The sequence below is a fragment of the Physeter macrocephalus genome, chromosome 4 (genome assembly GCF_002837175.3).
Source record: "Physeter macrocephalus isolate SW-GA chromosome 4, ASM283717v5, whole genome shotgun sequence".
NCBI classification, from domain to species: domain Eukaryota; kingdom Metazoa; phylum Chordata; class Mammalia; order Artiodactyla; family Physeteridae; genus Physeter; species Physeter macrocephalus.
Window position 1 is genome coordinate 6,804,815 of NC_041217.1, and position 21,867 is coordinate 6,826,681.

Consider the following 21,867-nt stretch of genomic DNA (forward strand, 5'->3'; position numbering starts at 1 on the left):
CCCGTTTTTAAATTGGGTTATTTGTTTTTCTGATGTTGAGTTGTATGAGCTGTTTACATATGTTGGAGATTAATCCCTTATTGGTCATGTCATTTGCAAATATTTTCTACCATTCAGTAGGTTGTGTTTTTGTTTTGCCGATGGTATCCTTTGCTGTGCAAAAGCTTTTAAGTTTAATTAGGTCCCATTTGATCATTTTTGCTTTTATTTCCTTAACTTTAGGAGACGGATCTGAAAAGTTATTGCTGTAACTTATGTCATAGTGTTCTGCCTATGTTTTCCTCTCAGAGTTTTATGGTTTGTGGTCTTGCATTTAGGTCTTTAATCCATTTTGAGTTTATTTTTATAAATGGTGTTAGAGAATGTTCTGATTGCATTCTTTTACATGTAATTGTCCAGTTTTCTCAGCACTACTTATTGAAGAGACTGTCTTTTCTCCATTGTACATTCTTGCCCCCTTTGTCATAGATTAATTGACCATAAGTGCATGCGTTTATTTCAGGGCTCTCTTTCCTGTTCTTTTGACCTATGTATCGTGTGTGTGTGTGTGTGTGTGTGTGTGTGTGTGTGTGTGTGCCAGTATCATACTGTTTTGATTACAATAGCTTTGTAGTATAGTCTGAAGTCAGGGACCATGATTCCTCCAGCTCTGTTCTTCTTCCTCAATATTTTGGCTATTTGGTTTCTTTTGTATTTCCATATAAATTTTTAAATTATTTGTTCTAGTTCTGTGAAAAATACCATTGGTATTTTTATAGATATTGGAAGTGCCTTGGGTAGTATGGTCGTTTTGACAATACTAACATATAACCAGCTATTCCACTCTTTGGTATATATCCTAAAAAAACAAAACACTAATTTGAAAAGATAGATGTACCCCAATGTTCATAGCAATATTATTTACAGTTGCCAAGATATGGAAGCAACCTAAGTGTCCATCAGAAGATAAATGGAAAAAAAATGGAAATAGCATCAAAGCCTATAATTTTCTGAGGAATATATCTACATTACCTTTATGGAGAAAAAAATATCTTATTAAAGGCATTAAAGAGGACTCCTCAAAATGAGAAGAAATATAATGGCTACAGATACCATGACACATAAAAATGTTCATTCTTTTCAAATCCATCTGAAACTTCTTGTAATTTTGGACAAATTCTAGAAGGCTTTTTTGTAGAACTTGAGAAAATAGTGTAAACTTTACATGAAAAAGCATAGAGACAAATATAGTCACTTTTTTTTTTGAAAAATAAAAAGTGAGCAAGCTGTCTTATCAGATTTCAACGTTTATTATGAAAAATAACACAGTCTAGTATTAGAATAGATGTAATAAATGGCCTAATAGAGCAAAATGGGAACTCAGAAATTAACACATGCTCTTATGGAAACCTGATATACTATAGACATGTCATTGCAGATAAGGGTACATGGATAGACAATTCAATAAATAATACAACTGGTTATCCATATGGAAAAATAAAATAAATGTCCTTTTCCTTCACATCCAGAGGTCAATTCTGTTTGGTTTAAAGACCTAGATGCAAAAAATAGTTAAAAAAATTTTTTAGAATATATTAGAGAGTATCTTTATGACTTTTGGAACAGAAAAAACTTTCTTAAACATGGCATAAAACACATCTTAAGAAAAATGTGAATTAAAAAAACACAGAAGACACTGTAATAGTCACAGACTGAGAAAGAAAAAAAAATGGAAAAACATAATTAACAAGTGATTAATAGCCAGAAAAAAGCAATAAGAATAAGAAAGATATACACCTCTCTACCCCCCATAGACATAATAATTTAAAAATACAAGCAAGAATTAATGTAAAAGGTAACCCAGATTCTACTGTGTGTGTGTATGTTGGAGATGCCTTCACTTTTGAGAGCCAAATGTTAGTATCCCTTGCCAACTCCATGTTCAGTGACATCACCATGGCAGCTTGAAAATGGCCTTGGTGGGAAAATATGCATTCCAAGTGCTTCTTCAGTACATCAGGGCTTGCTCGTAAACAACTTCCTCTATCTTCCATAGACTGGTATGAGGTGGAAATTTATAATACCATTATAAAGAATTGTAAAGGACAGTTTGCTCAGTTGAACTTGATTTAAATTTTATCATTGCCACAACAATGGTTGTAACCTTGTAAACACATCTTGACCTTGTAACCACAGCCAGTGCTGGTTGAGCTGGAGAAAAAGATAACTTCCTATCCTTTCCCTCTTGAGTCACTTGATCAAGAGCCAAAGCCCACCTGACAAAAGGAGTGTACGATGTGTACTGATTCACTTGCATCACAAGAGCCCACAAAGCAGTATTTTAGTTCTTATAGGTATAGCTCAACGTTGCCACCAATAAAATTCAGGAAGTGAGGAATTCCCTACAGGGAAAGGACACAATGCCAGGAAGCCTATATATATATATATGGTTTTTTTTTAATTTTTATTGGACTATAGTTGCTATACAATGTCGTGTTAGTTTTTACTGTACAGCAAAGTGAATCAGCTATACATATACAATATCCTCTCTTTTTTGGATTTCTTTCCCATTTAGGTCACCACAAAGCATTGAGCGGAGTTCCCTGTGCTATACAGTAGGTTGTCATTTGTTATCGATTTTATACATAGTGTCAATAGTGTATATATGTCAATCCCAATCTCCCAATTCATCCCACCCTCCCCTTTCCCCCTTGGTATCCATACATTTTTTCTCTACATCTGTGTCTTTATTTCTGCTTTATAAGATCATCTATACTAATTTTTTCAGGTTCCACATATATGCATTAATATATGATATTTATTTTTCTCTTTCTTACCTATTTTACTCTATATGACAGTCTCCAGGTTCATCCACGTCTCTACAGATGACCCAATTTCAGTCCTTTTTATGGATGAGTAAGATTCCATTGTATATATGTACTACATCTTCTTTATCCATTCTTATGTTGATGGACATTTAGGTTGCTTCCATGTCCTGGCTATTGTAAATAGTGCTGCAGTGAACATTGGGGTGCATGTGTCTTTTTGAATTATGGTTTTCACTGGATATATGCCCAGTAGTGAGATTACTGAGTCACCTAGTAGTTCTATTTTTAGTTTTTTAAGGAATCTCCATACTGTTCTCCATAGGGGCTGTATCAATTTACATTCCTACCGACAGTGTAAAAGGGTTCCCTTTCTCCACACCCTCTCCAGCATTTATTGTTTGTAGATTTTGTGATTATGGCCATTCTGACCTTTGTGAAATGATACCTCATTGTAGTTTTGATTTGCATTTCTCTAATAATTAGAGATGTTGAGCATTTTTTCATGTGTGTGTTAACCATCTTATGTCTTCTTCAGAGAAAGGTTTATTTAGGTCTTCTGCCCATTTTTTGATTAGGTTGTTTGATTTTTTGTTATTGAGCTGCATGGACTGTTTATATATTTTGGAGATTAATCCTTTGTCATTTGCTTCATTTGCAACTATTTTCTCCCATTCTGAGGGTTGTCTTTTTGTCTTGTTTATGGTTTCCTTTACTGTGCAAAAGCTTTTAAGTGTAATTAGGTTCCATTTGTTTATTTTTGTCTTTATTATCATTACTCTAGGAGATGGGTCAAAAAAAGATCTTGCTGCGATTTATGTTAAGGAGTGTTCTGCCTGTGTTTTCCTCTAAGAGTTTTATAGTGTCTGCCAGTTACATTTAGGTCTTTCATCAATTTTGAGTTTATTTTTGTGTTTGGTGTTAGAGATGTTCTAATTTCATTCTTTTACATGTAGCTGTCGAGTTTTCCCAGCACCACTTATTGAAGAGGCCAGTTGGCTTGGTAAACCCTGCATTTATGGAATATCTGAATGGATGATGAGTGTTCCCAGAACTGAAAGTGGTCTGGCTCTAGCAGCTTTGGACTTTGGGGACAAGTACACGCAGGAGTTGGGGCAGGTCAGAGTCTGAGCTGCCCCACAGTGCCCACAGAGGGACTGGATCTTTGCATAGATCAAATCATTTCCATTATCATCAGGGTAGAAACATTTAAAAACTAAAGGCCTAATTAGCTAAATCATTGCTTATGTCTTGGTGAAAGTCACTGTTTTCAAAGGATAAACATTTTAACTTTCTAAACTTTTAAAATTATAAAATTGCATAATTGGAATTAATCTTAAAAATCATCATCTGATTCTTCTCTCTCAGTATAAGAATTTCTTATGAAATATACCTGAAAGATAATCATCCAAATTCCACTTTTTTGTGTATGTATGGAAGAACATAACACTTTGCAAGTCAATCCATTCTGTTTCAAATTTTCAAATTGTCAGCAATTTTTTTATGCTGAACCTAAATTTGCCTAATTTTGACAACAAAACAACCTACTGATTTTATATATTCCTCCCTATTTACTGAAGGAGTGGTAAAACCCCACTATTCTCCCTATATCCTATTGCCTTACTTATATCTGTGCTTCTCCAAGGAAATGAAACATAAAAACCAGTTAGGAGGGCTTCCCTGGTAGCGCAGTGGTTGAGAGTCCACCTGCCGATGCAGGGGACACGGGTTCATGCCCCGGTCCGAGAAGATCCCACATGCCGCGGAGCGGCTGGGCCCGTGAGCCATGGCAGCTGAGCCTGCGCGTCTGGAGCCTGTGCTCCGCAACGGGAGAGGCCACAACAGTGAGAGGCCCACGTACCGCAAAAATAAAAAAATTTAAAAAACCAGTTAGGAGCTAGGATTACAATCAACAAAATCTTAAAGGTCATCACACATTCAGATAAACTGAAAAGTAACACATGAAAAGTCCAAATGATAAATAAAAACTTTCATAAAAAAAGATAGGTCAAAGGTCTTTGAAAGTGAGCTCCAAAAAGTTTTTTTACTTTCTGTCCACATGAGCAGGGTTTATGACAGTGGAAAATATTTAATAGAGTATGATAATGAGGGTGATTGAAATGTCAAATAATCTATAAAAATGAGCACAGTCTTTCAGAAAACATTAACATTTTAATGTGATAGGGAGCTAATATTTAGTACATTCTTTATCTAGAGTATATCTGAATATCATAATCTTTTAAATTGGCTAATATTAGCTACAATGATTATTTTGGCATATTATAAAAAATAAACATGTACATTGCAGAAAACTTCATAAAAATAAGTATGTATAAAAAAGGAAACAAAAACCATTCAAGATAGCCAATAGTAACATTTTTACAATATCAGTGAATGTCTTCATAAAGAGGCTTTGAGATAATCCATTTTTGGGAGCCTTGCCTATTTCTTCCCAATAGCTTCTTTGAAAAACAAATTGCTTCCTTTTGGTAACTGCCTCTAAAGCAGTTAAACACTGAAGGATCTCACACACAGACACACACATCTGCAAATCTACAGATGTAGCTTTCTTGCAGTGCTACAGTTTCAATTTGAATTTAGGAATCTAAGCTATGTTTAATATATTATAGACTGTTTTAAAATATATATTCTCCTGGAGAGGTTGTAATGTCACATTTCACAGGTGCTGTCTTGACACAGTTTTGAGATCATAGCTAAAACTCTCATTCCACTTAGCAGGTTTGCTAAACCTGAACTCCAACTACTTCCCTTACTGGACACTAACTCCTAGATTATAGCATGTACCCCCAGCTGCCAGAAATGCCAGATGCCAAAAATCTAGGGGTAGGTACTTCTTTCTTAAACTTATGGAAATATTCAAAATAACCAGTGCAGCTTGCCATACGTGGAAGCCAGCTTGCCATAGATAAACTAACTCCTACAGTTACAGCTTGCTGTTAATCCTTTCCTTGGGATTACCCAATGCCTGGCCCTGTGTGGCAACCTTCTCCCCCTCCAAAGCTGTAAGTATTTGATAATAAAAAATTCTGCCTTTCATCTATCTTGGGATCATTATTGTGTTATGTCCTATCATCATCAGAACCTAACAAACACTGAAATAATGGCACAGCCCCTGTGGTGTGTGTGTACATGTGTGTGTGTGTGTGTTATGTGTGTGTGGAAATGGTCACCCTCTATAAGATTAAGATGTCTACTGCCAAATTCCTTGATATTGTGGAAAGGATAAGAGTACACTCAGTTTGCCCATTTAGTTTATTTTTTCTGTGTTTGGGGAAGAGTGAGAATGAGATGAGGACACAATACCTTTCCCTTTTATCTGGAGCAGGCTTTGCTGCTGATACTTCCTGTGGAGTATTTGTCCTTGATTTAACCAGAGAGAGAGAATTTATCATTCTAAAAATGCCCATGTTACTCAAATAGCAACAATGCCCAGTCCTCCGTCTCAGCCGTTGGAAAGCACTAGAATCTGCTTAGTATGGAATTAGTAACTCAACTCTTCTCTTTGGCTGAGGGCCTACCCCAAGTCTTTTTCACTTTTTCTCAGTATACTCAAGGCAACATTAGAGCCTACCTATATTTGTTTCTTTGTGTTGTTTTTCAAATTCCATCAATATGTGATTCTGTATAAAGGTTCATTCATCTAGGAAACAAACACAAAAAATACCCACCGCTTTAGACTCTTCTTTTGTATTAAAAAATTCATCTTTAACAGACATATGTTATTTCTCTCCATTCTAATGCATAGTTCCATATATAGTGCTGAAATTGGAACTTTAACCTATGTTCAATTTTTGTACTCCTATTTAATCAAATATTAGTTTAACTTTTTTTCCATGTAAATGTTACTCTTCGAAACACAGTTTTCATGGCTACATAATGTTCCATCATTTACTTAACTTATCTTCTATTAATTAGTTTATGATACTTAGGTTTTCATAATTCTTTCATAGAGAGATAATAAAATTATATTTAATTTTCCCTAAGATTTTTTTCTTTAAGATTACATTTCTAGAAGTAGATATATTGTGATGTCTTTTAAAATATATTGTTCTCCAGATAGATCCTACCAGTGTATACTCCCATCAATAGACTGTAATGAGACTATTTTGAAGGTCCATTTTCAACTCTAACATTTTTTATTCTAAAATAAATGCTTGAGAAACAACTATAATAACCTCTCAAAATAATAGGATATGATAGTAATGCTTAATATTAAAAAGAGAAAAGGAGTCGATAAATAAGTCCTAAAGGGTCTTTTTGTTACCCTGTATCTGTAGATGGAAAAATATGAGACAGCTGTTTATGGATAAATCACAGGCTTTATAGTCAAACAAACCTAGGAATAAGTTCCATCACTATTACTCAGAGCTATATAAACTTGAATGAGTTGCCTAAATTTTTTATACTTCAGGGTCTCATTTGTAAAACTGATTATTCTAATCAATGTCATTAAATAATTGTCAGGATTAAATGAGAAAATTTAGTGGTCCAAAGTAAGTCCTAAATATATGGTAGCTCTACCACATGTTGTCTTTGCAAATTATTCAAAAGCAATACAAAAATCAATCTATAAAATTTATCAACTTCTTTTATGCAGAAAAAAATCAACCACAATTGATTTTTAAATGTTTCAGTTGGTTGCTGTAGAGTAATGAAAATATTTATTTCTAACCTGGTGAATCCTTTTTCTTTTCCTTTTAAATCCAGCGCAGGCAGGGGCAGGGCAAAGGTAGAGCTACAAGTGCTTTGAACATTATGACAGAAATCTTGCTTTCTTTCTCCCCATAACTCTCAGTAACTACATTCAAAATCATTTCTAAAGTCAATGAGTTCAGAACAGGTGAAAAGACTTTGATTCAATGAAAAATCACTCAGTCTGAGTAATTATCCTGTGAAGGAGAATTGCGTGTAGTTTAGGCACCATTTAAAAATCAATGTTGTGTATAGATTTCAGGGGTCCTAATTTTCATCTCACTTCTTCCTGCAAATATCTATTCACTTGTTTCTCAGAAGTTAACTTTATTACAAAGAGAAACTTGCTAGAATTTCTAACGAAAATAAAAATAATGAAGATAGCAATTTTTACTATCTGGTAATATGTCATTGTTATATCATTTGGTTGTGAGAAGATTTGTTTTTCATACTATTGACAACAATGATTGTTCTGTTATTAAGCAAGAGTTTATTGAAGTTCTACTGTGTGTTGATACTGGGAGTAGTCACCAGTATGACCAGTCACCAGCTATGAATATAACGCAAGTTCCCTCACAAAAATTTGTCTATGTGTTCTTGAAAAACACAGACAATAAAATGAAAATACAAAACTAAAAAAAAAAAAATCAAATTTTGATAAATTCCAAGAATGAAATAAACAGCTTAATGTGATAGAAAATACCTCATGAGTTGGTCAGAAATATGTCCTCTAGGGCAGTGACATTTTAGGAGAATGCCAGAGAAACAGCTGGCTCATTAAAGGGCCTGAGGAAGTGTAGAAGGTCATGAAGTAAGAGTGGATTTGTTTTGGTCTAGAAAGAGAAATAAGATTAGTGTGATTGAGTAATAATGAACAAGGTGGCGGGGGTGGTAGAATGTGAAGTGTGGAACATAGCAATGTTGAAATAATGTAGGAATTTGTTGGCAAAGGTGAAAGTTTGCATTTCATTTTGATTTCAAAGGAAAGCCATAGTAAGGTTTTGATCAGGAGAATGGCATGATCTGATTTGTTCATTGAGGAGACTCTTCTTGGTACTCTGTAGTAACTATCCATGTGGTAGACAGGGATTGCAGCAGTGACAGAGAAGAATGGGGTTGGCCAGGGTGGTGTCCATAATGATGGAGAGCAGTAGAGATTCACGATGTACTGTACAGGTAAGGGCAGAAGGGCTTTGGATAGATGGCACTTAGCAATAACATTCATTCACCCATTACTTATCACCAGAATTATGTTGCTTTTTTTAAACAGTAAAATGCATCTATACCAGCTTGTATATAATCACTGTCTTTAGCTTTCTAAGTGCCTCCGCTCAATCACACTCTCTCCTCCAGAACACTCCAGATGTCTCTATATTTCATCAAGGAAGCATTAGTGTCTTAATCATCAGAAAGGCCAGCATCCTTTCTCTAAGGTGTCCTTGCCAGTTGTACTAAGTATCTCTGCATAGAGAAGAGGAAGCAAAAGGAGAAACCAATTATTTTCAACTTTTAGCTTGTGTACTGTGTCCAGGTATTTCGTGGGAAGGGAAAAATTGAGCAAAGTATTCCTTTAGGAAAATAAAGATTTAGATTTGAGGCAAGTAGATTTTGAGAAACCTTTTAGCCAACAGGATGAAGACGTCAGATAGAAAGTTGCACACGGGCCACTGAAACTTATGAAAGAGATCAGGGCTGTGGATATGATGCGCAGACAGTAAATCTGTTCACTCTCATATTCCTCTTTACTTCTCTTTTATTTTGGACTCTAAAGGGAAATGTCTAAATGGTAATCATAGTGCATTTGGGTATACATAAAAAAGGCACAATTCATCTACATTTTAGAGAGTATCTAGAGTGTATCAATGAGTTCTTTGTAAACACCTGCGTAGTAACAAATGTACGTCACTGAGCAAAAAATGTCTAGAGACCGAAGCATGTGCTGGATGTGGGGTGGGGGGATCATGAAAAGGACTCATTTTAATCTCTCCTCTTTCCCTTTCCTCCTTGCTATTTTCAGTGTTGTCATATATTATGCCTACATAACAGTCTTATGGAACGTGTAAAGAAGAGTTTGAGTTTTTTGTGTCAAACATGGAGAAGAGTATTCTCTAAACTCAAGAGCAGAAAGATGGAAAGGGAAAATGACATACATCCTCCTGACCCCAAACAGCATACTGAAAGAAAAAGGAGTAGCTATAAACCCTTTTTGGAGGGTATCCATATCTGATTAGTAATTCCTACAAAAAAGTGGTTGTTGAGTCTTTCTCTCCTTAGTGAAACAGTCTATTTCAAGATTCTAGCACCCCTGCCAACTTTTTTTCCAATTTGTAAAATTTTACCAGACCATTATTTCATTTCATATTAGATCGATTAAGCATAAAGAGTATGATCAGAATTGTGTAGCTTTTATTTCCCTGTATCCTTGATAGGAGAAATTCACTAAAATTGACTTATTCAAGAGACATCTCCAAGGAATTTCTTATTTCTGTCTTTATAAATCAAAACTTAGTTTTCAGTCAAACAGAGGAGAGAATTTCATGTTTTGGTGTCAAATCAAGAAGGTCTTTATTTAAGGGAGAAGTTTCATGGGAGATATAATAGACATGTACATCTTTGTGTGATTTCTCAACAGAAACGTAAATTGATTCTGGAGTTACAACTCGAAAACTAACTCCTGAAAACCCACATGTAGTACATAATATCTAAAGATATAAGTATAGCTCTTAATAGAGTCCCAGTCTATAATTCCATAGACATCTCAAGTTAATTGATTTTCACTGACAGTAGATTGAACCAATTAATTCAATTATGCAAACAGAAAAGTCAAAATTAAAGATTTTCAAGATAGACTGGAAAATACTTTCCAATGATATTTGGAAGTTAAAGGAAGTACTACTGTAACAGTAGTACTTTCATCTTATTTTTTCAATAGTTTCCCTTGAAACTGGAGACCTAATTCACAAACAGAATTAGAATGAGATATAGCTCTTTACCTGAACCACAAAAATTGGCATGACAGTTTAAAAGGGCTTTAAAACAAAATCAAACATGGCTTCAAATAGACTGTGGTCCTGCTGATCCAATAGCCAGGTGTTGCACTTCTTAACAACCACCTATGGGCAAAGACTCTTAGAGACATTGTAAGGGGAAGGGGCACTTCAAAAAAATATTGCCCATCTTAAAAAAAAAGAAACAAAGAAAAATGCCTCAATTAAAATCAATGAGGGTGATGCAAGGAAGGGAAAATAAAAGCCCAATACCCTGCCTAACTTTTAAAACACGCAAGGTAAATTAATTATAAATATAGAAAGGCAACCTCATCAATTATTAGTAGATATGAGTGCTACTGGCCATACTTTACAGTGCCACCTTTGCTTAACCTCGTACTCAGAGTAAACATACCCTACGGGTCTTAGGTATTTCAGATAGCTCAGAGTTTCACTGTCTCACAGCCCTTAATTGAAACGCTTGAGGTCTTGGCAAAAATACATTTCTTCCTACTTTGTGTTATCACCGCTGAAAATTTAATAGAGGGAGACTTTGCAAGTGGAATTGTAACATTAAATGCACAGGAGTGGAACAGTTTTTTGAGATTCCAAGTAATTCCTCTCTTCCTAACCCAGTTGTGTCTCCCTTGGATACATCACTGCCTTCTCCATTATAATTGATGCACAGTCCAGATAAAGTTGACAATGTACCTGACATTCTATGGACTAAAAAAAATACTGACAAAAACTCAGAATAGCCAACACAATATTGAAAGAGAAGAACAAAGTTTGAGGACTGGTGCTGCCCGACTTCAAGACTTACTGTAAAGGCACAATAGTCAAAACAGTGTGGTTTTGGTGAAATAATAGACAAATAGATAAATGGAACAGAAAAGAAAGCCCAGATATAGACCCTTCTAAATATAGTCAACTGATCTTTGATAAAGTACAAAGGCAATACAATGCAATAAATATGTGTCTTCAACAAATGGTGCTTGAGCAACTAGACATCCACATGCAGAAAAAAAAAGAAAGGAAAGGAAGGAAGGAAAGAAGGAAAGAAACTAGATCCTGACCTTACGCCTTTTACAAAAATTAACTCAAAATGGATCATGAAAATGAAATGCACAAAACTGTAAAACTCCTAGAAGATAACATGGAGAAAACCCAGATGACCTGCATGTGGTGATGCCTTTTTAGATACAACACAAAAGACATGATATATGAAAGAAATAATTGATAAACTGGACTTCATTAAAATTAAAAACTTCTGCTATGCAAAAGACAATGTCAAAAAAATTGTAAGATAAGCCACAGACTGAGAGAAATACTCATCTGATAAAGGACTGTTATCCAAAATATACAAAGAACTCTTAAAACTCAACTATAAGAAAATAAGCAAAATTGTTTAAAAAGTGGGCTAAAGATCTTAACAGATACCTCACCAAAGAAGACATACAGTTGTCAAATAAGCATATGAAAAGATGCTCCATATCACATGTTATCAGGGAAGTGCAAATTGAAACAACAATAACATACCTCTACATACCTATTGGAATGTCCGGAGTCTGGAACACTGATAACACCAAATGCTGGTGAGGTTGTAGACCAACAGGAAGTCTCATACAATGCTGGCTGAAATGCAGAATGGAAGACAGTTTGGTTGGAAAACAATTTGATGGATTCTTACACAATGAAACATACTCTTGTCATATGATTCAGCCATCTTGCTCCTTGGTATTTACCCAAAGGAATTAGAAACTTACTTCCACACAAAAAGCTGCACACAGATGTTTATAGCAGCTTTATTTTTAATTGTCAAAACTCAGAAGCAACAAAGATGTCCTTCAAAAATGTCAAAATGGTGAATTGATAAATAAACTGTGGTATACCCAGACAATGGAATATTATTCAATCATAAAAATAAATTATTTATCAAGCCATGAAAAGACATGGAGAAAACTGAAATGCATATTGCTAAGTGAAAGAAGCCAATCTGAAAAGGTTACATATTGCATGATTCCAACCATATGACATTACCTTTATGAAAAGGTAAAACTATGGGGACAGTAAAAAGATCAGTGGTCGCCAAGGTTTGGGGTGTGGGGGAAATGGATAGGCAGAACACAGAGAATTTTTAGGGTATGTTATAATGGTGGGTATATGTCATTATACTTTTGTCCAAACCCATATAGAATGTACAACACAAAGGTGAAACCCTAAGGTAAACTATGCACTTTAATTGTTTAAGATGTCAATATAGGTTCATTGTTGGTAAAATTGTACCATTCTGGTGAGTAATGTTGATAAGGGGGCAGGCTATACGTGTGTGGGAGCAGGGGGATATCAGAAAATCTGTCCCTTCCTCTCAATTTTGTTGTAAACCTGAAGGTGCTCTAAGAAAATAAATTATTTTTAAAAAGTCATTGACACGGGAAAAATAAGCAGAATTTATTAAAGGTCAGATGGATCCTACCAAGCAATTATCCAAACCTTCCTAATATCTCTTGAAGTCAGAAGCAAAGGAAGAGATCAAACCTACAGTTGAAGGCATTATATTCAAAGATATTCTCATATCTAGTGTTAGGATTTGTTACACTCCTGTCCTTCTAGGAAAGAAACCAAACAGACAAGGATATTAATTATTTTTCAAGACCTCAGGGCCATCAAAAAACCCATAATCTCTTGCTCACTTGTACTACTTAACCCAAGCACCATCCTAACGTCCATTCTACCTGAAGCTATTTGCTTCACTCATGCATTTGTGCTCAGGATTTTTCAGTGTGCCTCTAGAACAGGACAGCCAATACTTTGTTGTCTTCACCTGGGAAGGACAGCAATACACCTGGACAGTCAGGACCCAAGGGTTCACTGAAATATCCTCTTATTTTTCCTAGGTCCCATATCAAAAATTAAAAATCTAAATTGTGGGGGAATTCAGTTCTGATATAACATGTACACCATCTCCTACTTTGTTCAAAGAACAACGAAGCCTATAAAAAGGAATCTGTTTACTTGCTTCTCAGCCTTAGCAGAAAAAGGACATAAATCTCAAAAGACAAATTACAATTTAGCCAAGACAGTCCATTATTTAGTGTGTGACTTATCCAAGGAAAGAAAAATACACTCTCCTGAAAGACTAAAGCCCATCCAAATTTATCCCAGATGCCTCAAAAAACACCAATTAGTACAATTTCTGGTTTTAACTGAATATTACAGACAGTAGATGTCAAGTTTTTCTGAGACAGCATCACTACTTTATGAATTGACTAGTCCTCAGGAAGACTCTCTCTCTCTTCTGGGAACCCAAACAGTACCAGAGCTTCTATAACCCAAAGAAAAATGTTATATAGCCTCCTTTAGTAGCCTGTCAACATGACAAAAAGTCCTTTTGTATATTTGTGCATGAGAAATCTTGGCAAGCCTTGGAGTTTTAAATCAATTTCAACTAAACCATCAAATACGCTTCACTTACTATAGCCTCAACCTCACCTGGGTTCAAAGGCTTAGCCCCCTTGTCTTTGGGCAAGAAGTGCTGCTCTAGAAATTATTGATACTTCTGGTGAACCTAGTTCTAGGTTCCCTGCTTGACCTCATGGTTCCTCATTTAGTACAGACATTACTACTGACTGAGAACTTTTAACAATTTTCAGCCAGCTAATTAACCTCTTATGAGATTGCTACTTTCTCCCTCTTATTACCATTTGCAATCATAATACCCTAAATCTTGCCACTACCCTCCCCCACCAGTAGAGGGGGAACTTTATGATTCTCTGATCTCAGGGATTTTTCTGCACTGCACTCAGTTTTACTAGAGACTCTCATGAGAAACTTGATCTAGTGTTATTTATTGATGCATCCTTCCTTAAAACTGAAGCTGGAGGTTATCAAGCAGGACAGGCTCATTCCAGCTCTCCCTTAGAATATAGTCCTCTACCTGAGGGAAGGTCAGCCCAAATGGAAGAATTTATTGCATTTACCAGAGATTGTCAACCAGCTAAAGACTACAGAGTAATCATAAATACAGTGTAATAGACTGAAATGTGTCCCCCTCCATTGCTATGCTAAAACTCTAACCTTCAGTGTAACTGTGTTGGGTGACAGGGCTACTTAGGAGTTAATTAAGGTTAGCTAAGGTTATAAGAGTGGAGCCCTAACCTAATAAAACTGGTGTTCTTATATGATGGGGAAGAGACACCAGTTCTTCCAGCAGGGAATACAGCACAGGAAAGAAAGATCATATGAGGACACATTGAGAAGACAGCCATCTACAAGCCAAAGACAGAAGTATCAGGAGAAACCAACCATGCTGACACCTTGAAGGGACTCCCAGCCTCTAAACCTATGAGAAAATAAATTTCTGTTGTTTAAATCACCCAGTCCATGGTATTTTGTTACGGCAGCCCTAGAAGACCAATATATACAGATGTCAGGTACGCTTTTGGAGTATTGCAGAACTTTGGAATGCTTTGGAAACACAGGAGGTTTCTCACCTCTGCAGGAACCCCCATCAATATTGGACAAGCTAAGAAACTTTCAGATGCAATACTAAACGTAACACCAAAAGGTAGCTATTATAAAGATTGAGAGCCATGCCAAAAAGAAATAAAAATGTTCTAGAAGATAATTACGCCAAACAGGTAACTTAAAACAAAATTATGATCCTATTTAAGCCCTAAAAGGATAATCTTTGAAAGAATTCAAAGGTATCATTAAGAAATATCAATGCTTATCCCCAGATTTTGAGAAGGAAGAATGGAAAAGACCTAGTTGAACCCTTCATTCAGGTAACTTCTGGCACTCCCAAGATGGCTTTTTGGTGGCGCCAGTAGATTTCAAGTGTATGTTATCTAAATTTCTTCATGACACTACTTATCGTAGTATATACAAATTGATTACTGTCTTAAATCAACATTGGTGAGGGAACTTTTAAAAAGACATCTGAAGTTAGGGTCATGTGTCCCTCCCTTGTCGACAACACAATCCTGGAAAAACTGTAAAGGTGGGAAATGGCCAGGAACCATTATAAAGAATTCTGTAAGGCTTCACCACTTAAAAACTACACTGTTCTTGCCACCCCAATCTTCTAAAAGGGATGAAAGAATCAACGTCATCATAAAATTAAAATTATCAAAATGTTCAGAAACCCATGAACTTCCTGGGCCAAAGGTTCTTCCACTAGGACTTATGGCCACATGGTCTGCTCCCTCAGGGACACATTGGTTGCCCCTCCGTGAACATTTGTTAAGTAGAAGGTCCACGTGCTTATAGGTTTCATCTCCAATACTAGACCCTGCATTCATGCAGATGTGGCAAAATATCGCAAGGGACTCATATACTCTACTCAGTCTAACCACAAACAGAATAAAGCTTTCTTCTCAAAACATATTCCTAAATAGCAAGATTTTGTCTATTAAAGTGACACTAAAAAAACAAAAAAAATCTGCTCTTGAAATTCACTGTAAGGGACTTTATTAGGTACTGATAACAACTTATTCAGCAGTGAAATTTCAGGGAGCCACCCCTTGGGTCCTTGTTTTGGAACTAAAGAAGTAACTTAGAATTCTACACAATTAAAAGGTTACTCCAGTGGAGAACTTCAAATTGAGAATTCTCAGAATTCCTCTAGAAGCAGCCGATTCATAGAAGCAGGCAACTGCCTTAGGATCTTGAGGAGACGGCTTCTGCCCAAGATGTAGAACCAAGACTCCTGCCTAATACTCATTTTTTTTTTTAACTGCTTGTTATAATAATTCTTCTCATTTCCTATAAACCCCTTGTTTTTGTCCATCTATAAATGGCCCTTTTTACTCCTTCTCATAAGTGTTATTTCAGAACATTCTCATTCTAACACATTCTTAGATTATCCCAAACAGTAGCCCCTGCTCTATTTTTACCAATGGCTGGATATGCCATCCATCACTAGATCCTATGATAAAAACCTCTGGGTAAGTCTAATGTCATCAAATGAGACTATAGGGAATTATAAGCAGTGGAGTTTCCATTTGCACCTGCATGGGCAAATGACCTCAAACAAATAAGCTTGTGTCTTCTATCAGAGAAAGAACCAATTATTACAGTCTATTAATCAAACCCTAAATAATTCTAAATTTGAATTCGACAACCTTCACAGGATGATGGGTGAAACATTTGCAATGTAAAAACTACAAATATAGATCCAAATACGTAACCTAGCTAATTCAAGGCCTTGATTTCCACCTTGTGTCATGAACAATTCCTTTTTCCCCTGAATTTCCATTTACCTCTACCAACACTGTTTTCTTTGTGGCCAGGTTGCATGGTCCTGTTTGCCTCAGACGGATGCATTGTGCAGTTTACGGATAATATTTAAAGACTTTTCTTTACACAGTAGCCCTAAGTTTATAAATCACCAAAGCTAGAACGTCCAATTCAGACACAAGTCCCAGATGAAGCTACCCTTATTCAGGCACTCTACAAGAGGAATTACTGGTAACAGTAAGAGGGATGTTCCCATTAGTGGGAATAGTATAAATAGAAAAGACTGTAAGAAACTTATCACTAATTTTAGATGAATTTATTAACAATACCATTTCTGCCATAGGTGGAATACAAATCAGTCTCAATTCATTGGCATGAGTAGTAAAGGACGATCACATTGCTGTGTACTTCTTGTTGGCTAGTCGTGGTGTCTGTGTCGTTGTTAATACTTCTTTCCGTACTTGGATCAATGCAACAGGCAGGTGGAACAGGCTATATATTACCTTAAGGACAAAGATAATTGGCTCTCTAAGGTTGATCTTCATGGATTATGGGATTTATTCTGTACACCTAGGTTGGGAAAATAGGGTTCATGGTTTTGAGGCATCTTATAGAGACTTAGTTGTTCTTCTTTTTATCATGGTGATCATGATACTCATCTGTTTCATTCAGTCCAGAATTTTAAATGCTTCTCTGCCTCTTTCATCCACTCTTTCATCAGATGATTGTCATGGTGGCATAATAACAATAACAATAAGATTGGTAATACAGTTGACTATGATGACAGCTGAACAATTCCCAAGTAGCAAAGATCTGGATCTCAAGAAACATCTCATAAGACAGTGAATGACCTAAAGGGGGGGAACTGAGAGATTGAATATACAAACAGCCAATGGCAGATAATATATGACAATAGAACTCTAACCCACTACCTCTGTAGCAAATGACTGAAATGGTGAGGATTTGGTCAATGATTGCCAACTTCCTTAATTTTGCCCCGGCTTCCAACTCAGGACCAACCAGAAAAATCCAAATAGGCTCTTCAAACTAATCACATAGTTAGCCACCTCTGGCTTCTCCAGGCCAACAATCTCCAATCAGAACATATCTGAAGCCATTTCTTCTTTAATCTATTCTTTGTAAAGCTGTTCCACTTCCTGCCTGTCTTTGATTCTTTGCCAAGCGCAAGCAACAGTGGCTATGGCTGACTACCTTACTGTAGCAAATTTTACACACGTAGCTTGTTTGTTTTTCTCATTTTGGTTGTCTTTATTTCCACAACATATACACACACAACTCTTTTTGATATGGCCCCATTTATATCCAATGTCGTGTGGGTTTTAAAACCTGTAATTTAGACGTAAACATTCTGTATGAATACGAGAATTTCTAACAAGCTTTTAAAAGCATTGATGTTTTAATATTTGTTTTCTCATCGTCACCAAAATTTTTGTTTTGTTTGGTTTGGTTTGTTGTTGGTTTGCTTTTGTGTTGCTTCATTTTAATAGTGTGTACTGAGATTTTGATTGCCTGTGAAAAGGAAGTTTCTGGTCATAAAAGATATGATCGCTATAAAAAAATGAAAGCACATTTAAAAATAAAGAGTAACATAAATATCACTCAAAATATTGGTAAACAAAGGTAACTGCTATTTATTTTTGTGTATATTTATAGACATTTCTTACAATGCAAAATGTCGTCATACTAAATATACTATTGTTATCTTGCTTTTTTTTAGTTATGTGATTTATATTAGCACCATATTTCCTGCTAATAAATATTCTGTTAAATGTGAATTTTAAAATATAGTATTCTATCATCTTGATGCATCATAACTTTTCTTTTTTAATTAAAAATATTGGTATCTGTGTTGCTTAGTAAACATCACTGTCAGGAGTCCAGAAGATGTCTTGCAATGAAGAAAGATTTGTGGGCCTGAGATCACTGGGTTACTCACAGTTATGGTAAATGAAGATCTAAACTGATTAAGATATACAACACACAGCCTTATCCATATTTATTTCCTCATAGTCATTTTAGTTATCATTTTTTCTTACTTACAGCCAGAATTTCTCCCTAATTTTGGTATCTCCTTGTTTGCACTGTACTATCAACGAAAGAGATATTAACACTGTAATCCATTATTCAACTTTAGTACCATAAGTGTGAATAATGCTATTTATAAGAAACTTTTCAGTGAACACTCAATAAGGAGAAATTATTCATCTGATACAGTAATAACTATTAAGAACAATTATTCACAGTGTTGTGAGTCCAGAGTCTTCCAAGATAGATATTTAATGTGTTTTACTCTTGCACCATGTTGGCCTCACCAGTAAAATAAAGGAAAGGCAAAGTGGCACATTCTTAAATTTACATAAGAAAACATTTGTGCTCTGTAAGTAATTATTCCTAATGAACTGAGAGTGAGGGTACAGGAGTTGGAAAGAGAGCCAGGAAGGGGAGAATTGGGACAGTTTTTAAGAAAAAGATAGAATTTCCAAGGGAAATTTGGAAAGATGGCAATGTATTTACAGTGAACTTATAAGAAATGTTTTACAATCCAACTCCTTCATCTACTGTCTCCTTGGGATGCATTGACTGAGTAATCTTAATTTTTTTAGAATATTATGGATGTTAGTTTGGGTTTCTTTTGAATGTTTACCATGCCTTGCAGAGCCTTGGTTTTCTACAGGTTGTATTTATTTTAGAAAATTTCCTCTTGTAGAATTTTATCAACTCAACAAAATAAAAACACTGACTTGCCGTTAATCTTGCTATTATTCCTGAGTTTGCAAATGTTTTCCTCTGTGACCAAGCCATCCATATCTGCAAATTGTGGCTTATGGATGTTAGGGTCTTACCCTCCCATAGAAACTAGAAGATTGGGGAGCTTCCTTCCTTGATGATTACATTTAAAAGGGATGACTCCCAGACCAGTGAGGAAGACAAAGATTTTAAAACTGATGTGGGGCTGGAAGGAGATTTATTTCTCAAAGGGACAAAGAAAAAATTTACAACTGCAAGTTATTTGAAGTAAGTGCTCTAAGGAAAGGAAGTCAGGCTGATAGTCAGGAAGAAACCCGTCTAAAGTTCAGTTAAGAGGAACTTTAAGGTCGTGGTCCTGCTCAGAGGTAATAGAGGATTCTGTAGTCTGACTTTGTTAACACATGTTTTAAGTTCAAATTGATGCATTCAAACATTACATACAGTCATTTACACATACCAAGTTGCTTCCCTAAAGTGTATTTTTCTTGAAGGTACCTTCATTTTCTTTGTATTCACACTTTTTTATTCCTTTTTGCATCATGATTTCTGGACCTCCATGTGTTTCGCAAAATCTAGGCATGAGTTGCAGTTTCCCCATACTACAGAGGAAGGTCATAGTTTCCCATATAGCCTAAAATGGGTCATAATCCACAAAAGACTTTCATGTGACTTTTTGGTAACAGTTTCATAGTCCTAATTGTGCTTAGACTTAGGTAATATTTTCCCTGAACATAAGGCAGTTGCATGAGTGATTGTCACAATTTTGAAATCTATCATGAGTAAGGGGAATTCATTCCCAGATTTTCCCATTAGAAACTGATGATTCAATGATGCGTAACTGATAATCTTATAGTGTGTTTCAAGAGCATAGAGGCAAATATGTATAAATACTACACTACTGTGCAAATACCACCTCGACTTTCTCAACTGTTAATTCCCTGACAGATGAGAAGAATAACATGTTGATCAGAAAAACTGAGTTTACCTCCTGCTGTACGGAAGACCGTCAACTTGACAGAGTGGTACGGTGAGTCTGAAGGGGAATATCAACAGTTTGCAGTACAGGGTTTTAGGTTCTGTGTACGGGTGCTTTTAGTCATGTTATTTTAATATGGGACTGTGATTGTGATGAAAGACTTTGCTATTGTTAAATGAAATAAAAACACACAACATAGAAGTTGTGAGTTAAGCTTTATTCAGGGACCTTACTGAGGACTATAGCCTAGGAGGCAGCCTCTCCTAAGAATTTAGGGCTGATGGACGCAGTGATGTAGAGGGATTAAAAGTGACTCTTGTTTTTTTTGTTTGTTTTGTTTTGTTTGGCTGCATTGGGTCTTCGTTGCTGCGCGCGGGCTTCCTCTAGTTGCGGTGAGCGGGAGCTGCCCTTCATTGCGGTGCGCAGGCTTCTCATTGCGGTGGCTTCTCTTTGCTGTGGAACACGGGCTCTAGGCATGCGGGCTTCAGTAGTGTGGTGCACGGGCTTAGTTGCTCCGCGGCATGCGGGATCTTCCTGGACCAGGGCTCGAACCCATGTCCCCTGCATTGGCAGGCGGATTCTTAACCACTGCGCCACCAGGGAAGTCCCGTGACTCTTGTTTAAGTAAATTGTTCTTGAGGAGTCAATGGTTTGCCCAGGTAAGTAGCCTGTTGTTGCTAGCAGTGTTTTATCTGTCTGCACCATCAAATTGTTGTTTTGAGAATGTGACTATTTGAAGAGTCAGATAAATTGACACTTTTCAGGAAGTTCCCAAATTAAGCAGTGAAGTTATAGTCAAATCCTCCTGGGCAAGAATTTCTTGGAAAAAATACATGTTTCATATACGCAGCCTAAATTCTTAGCATAATCAAAATTATTGAGAGAATGTTCCTTGGTGAATTAATACCATTAAAATTTCTACATACATCTGAGTTCTTAGCTAAATAATTTATAGTAATTGAAGAATTCTAGAAATCTCAGTACTCTTTTTATGTCTCAGTGCTTCCCAATTATCATACTTTATTAATAACAAACAAATATAGTGGTTTTCCTTTTTTTATAAGAGTACTTTCTATGTCTTTCTCTTCCTCTCTCTCTCCCTCCCCACCTTCTCCTTCTATGACATTAAGAACATATAAATAATATTCCGCATTTGTACACATATATTTTAACTGCTGACTCTGCAAAATACCATAAGATAATCTAATCATAAGTCCCTTGAAACATTTGTGAAACTTTTCTTTTTCTTTTTTTTTTTTGTTTGTTTGTTTGTTTGCGGTACGTGGGCCTCTCACTGCTGTGGCCTCTTCCACTGCGGAGCACAGGCTCCGGACGCGCAGGCTCAGTGGCCATGGCTCACGGGCCCAGCCGCTCCGCG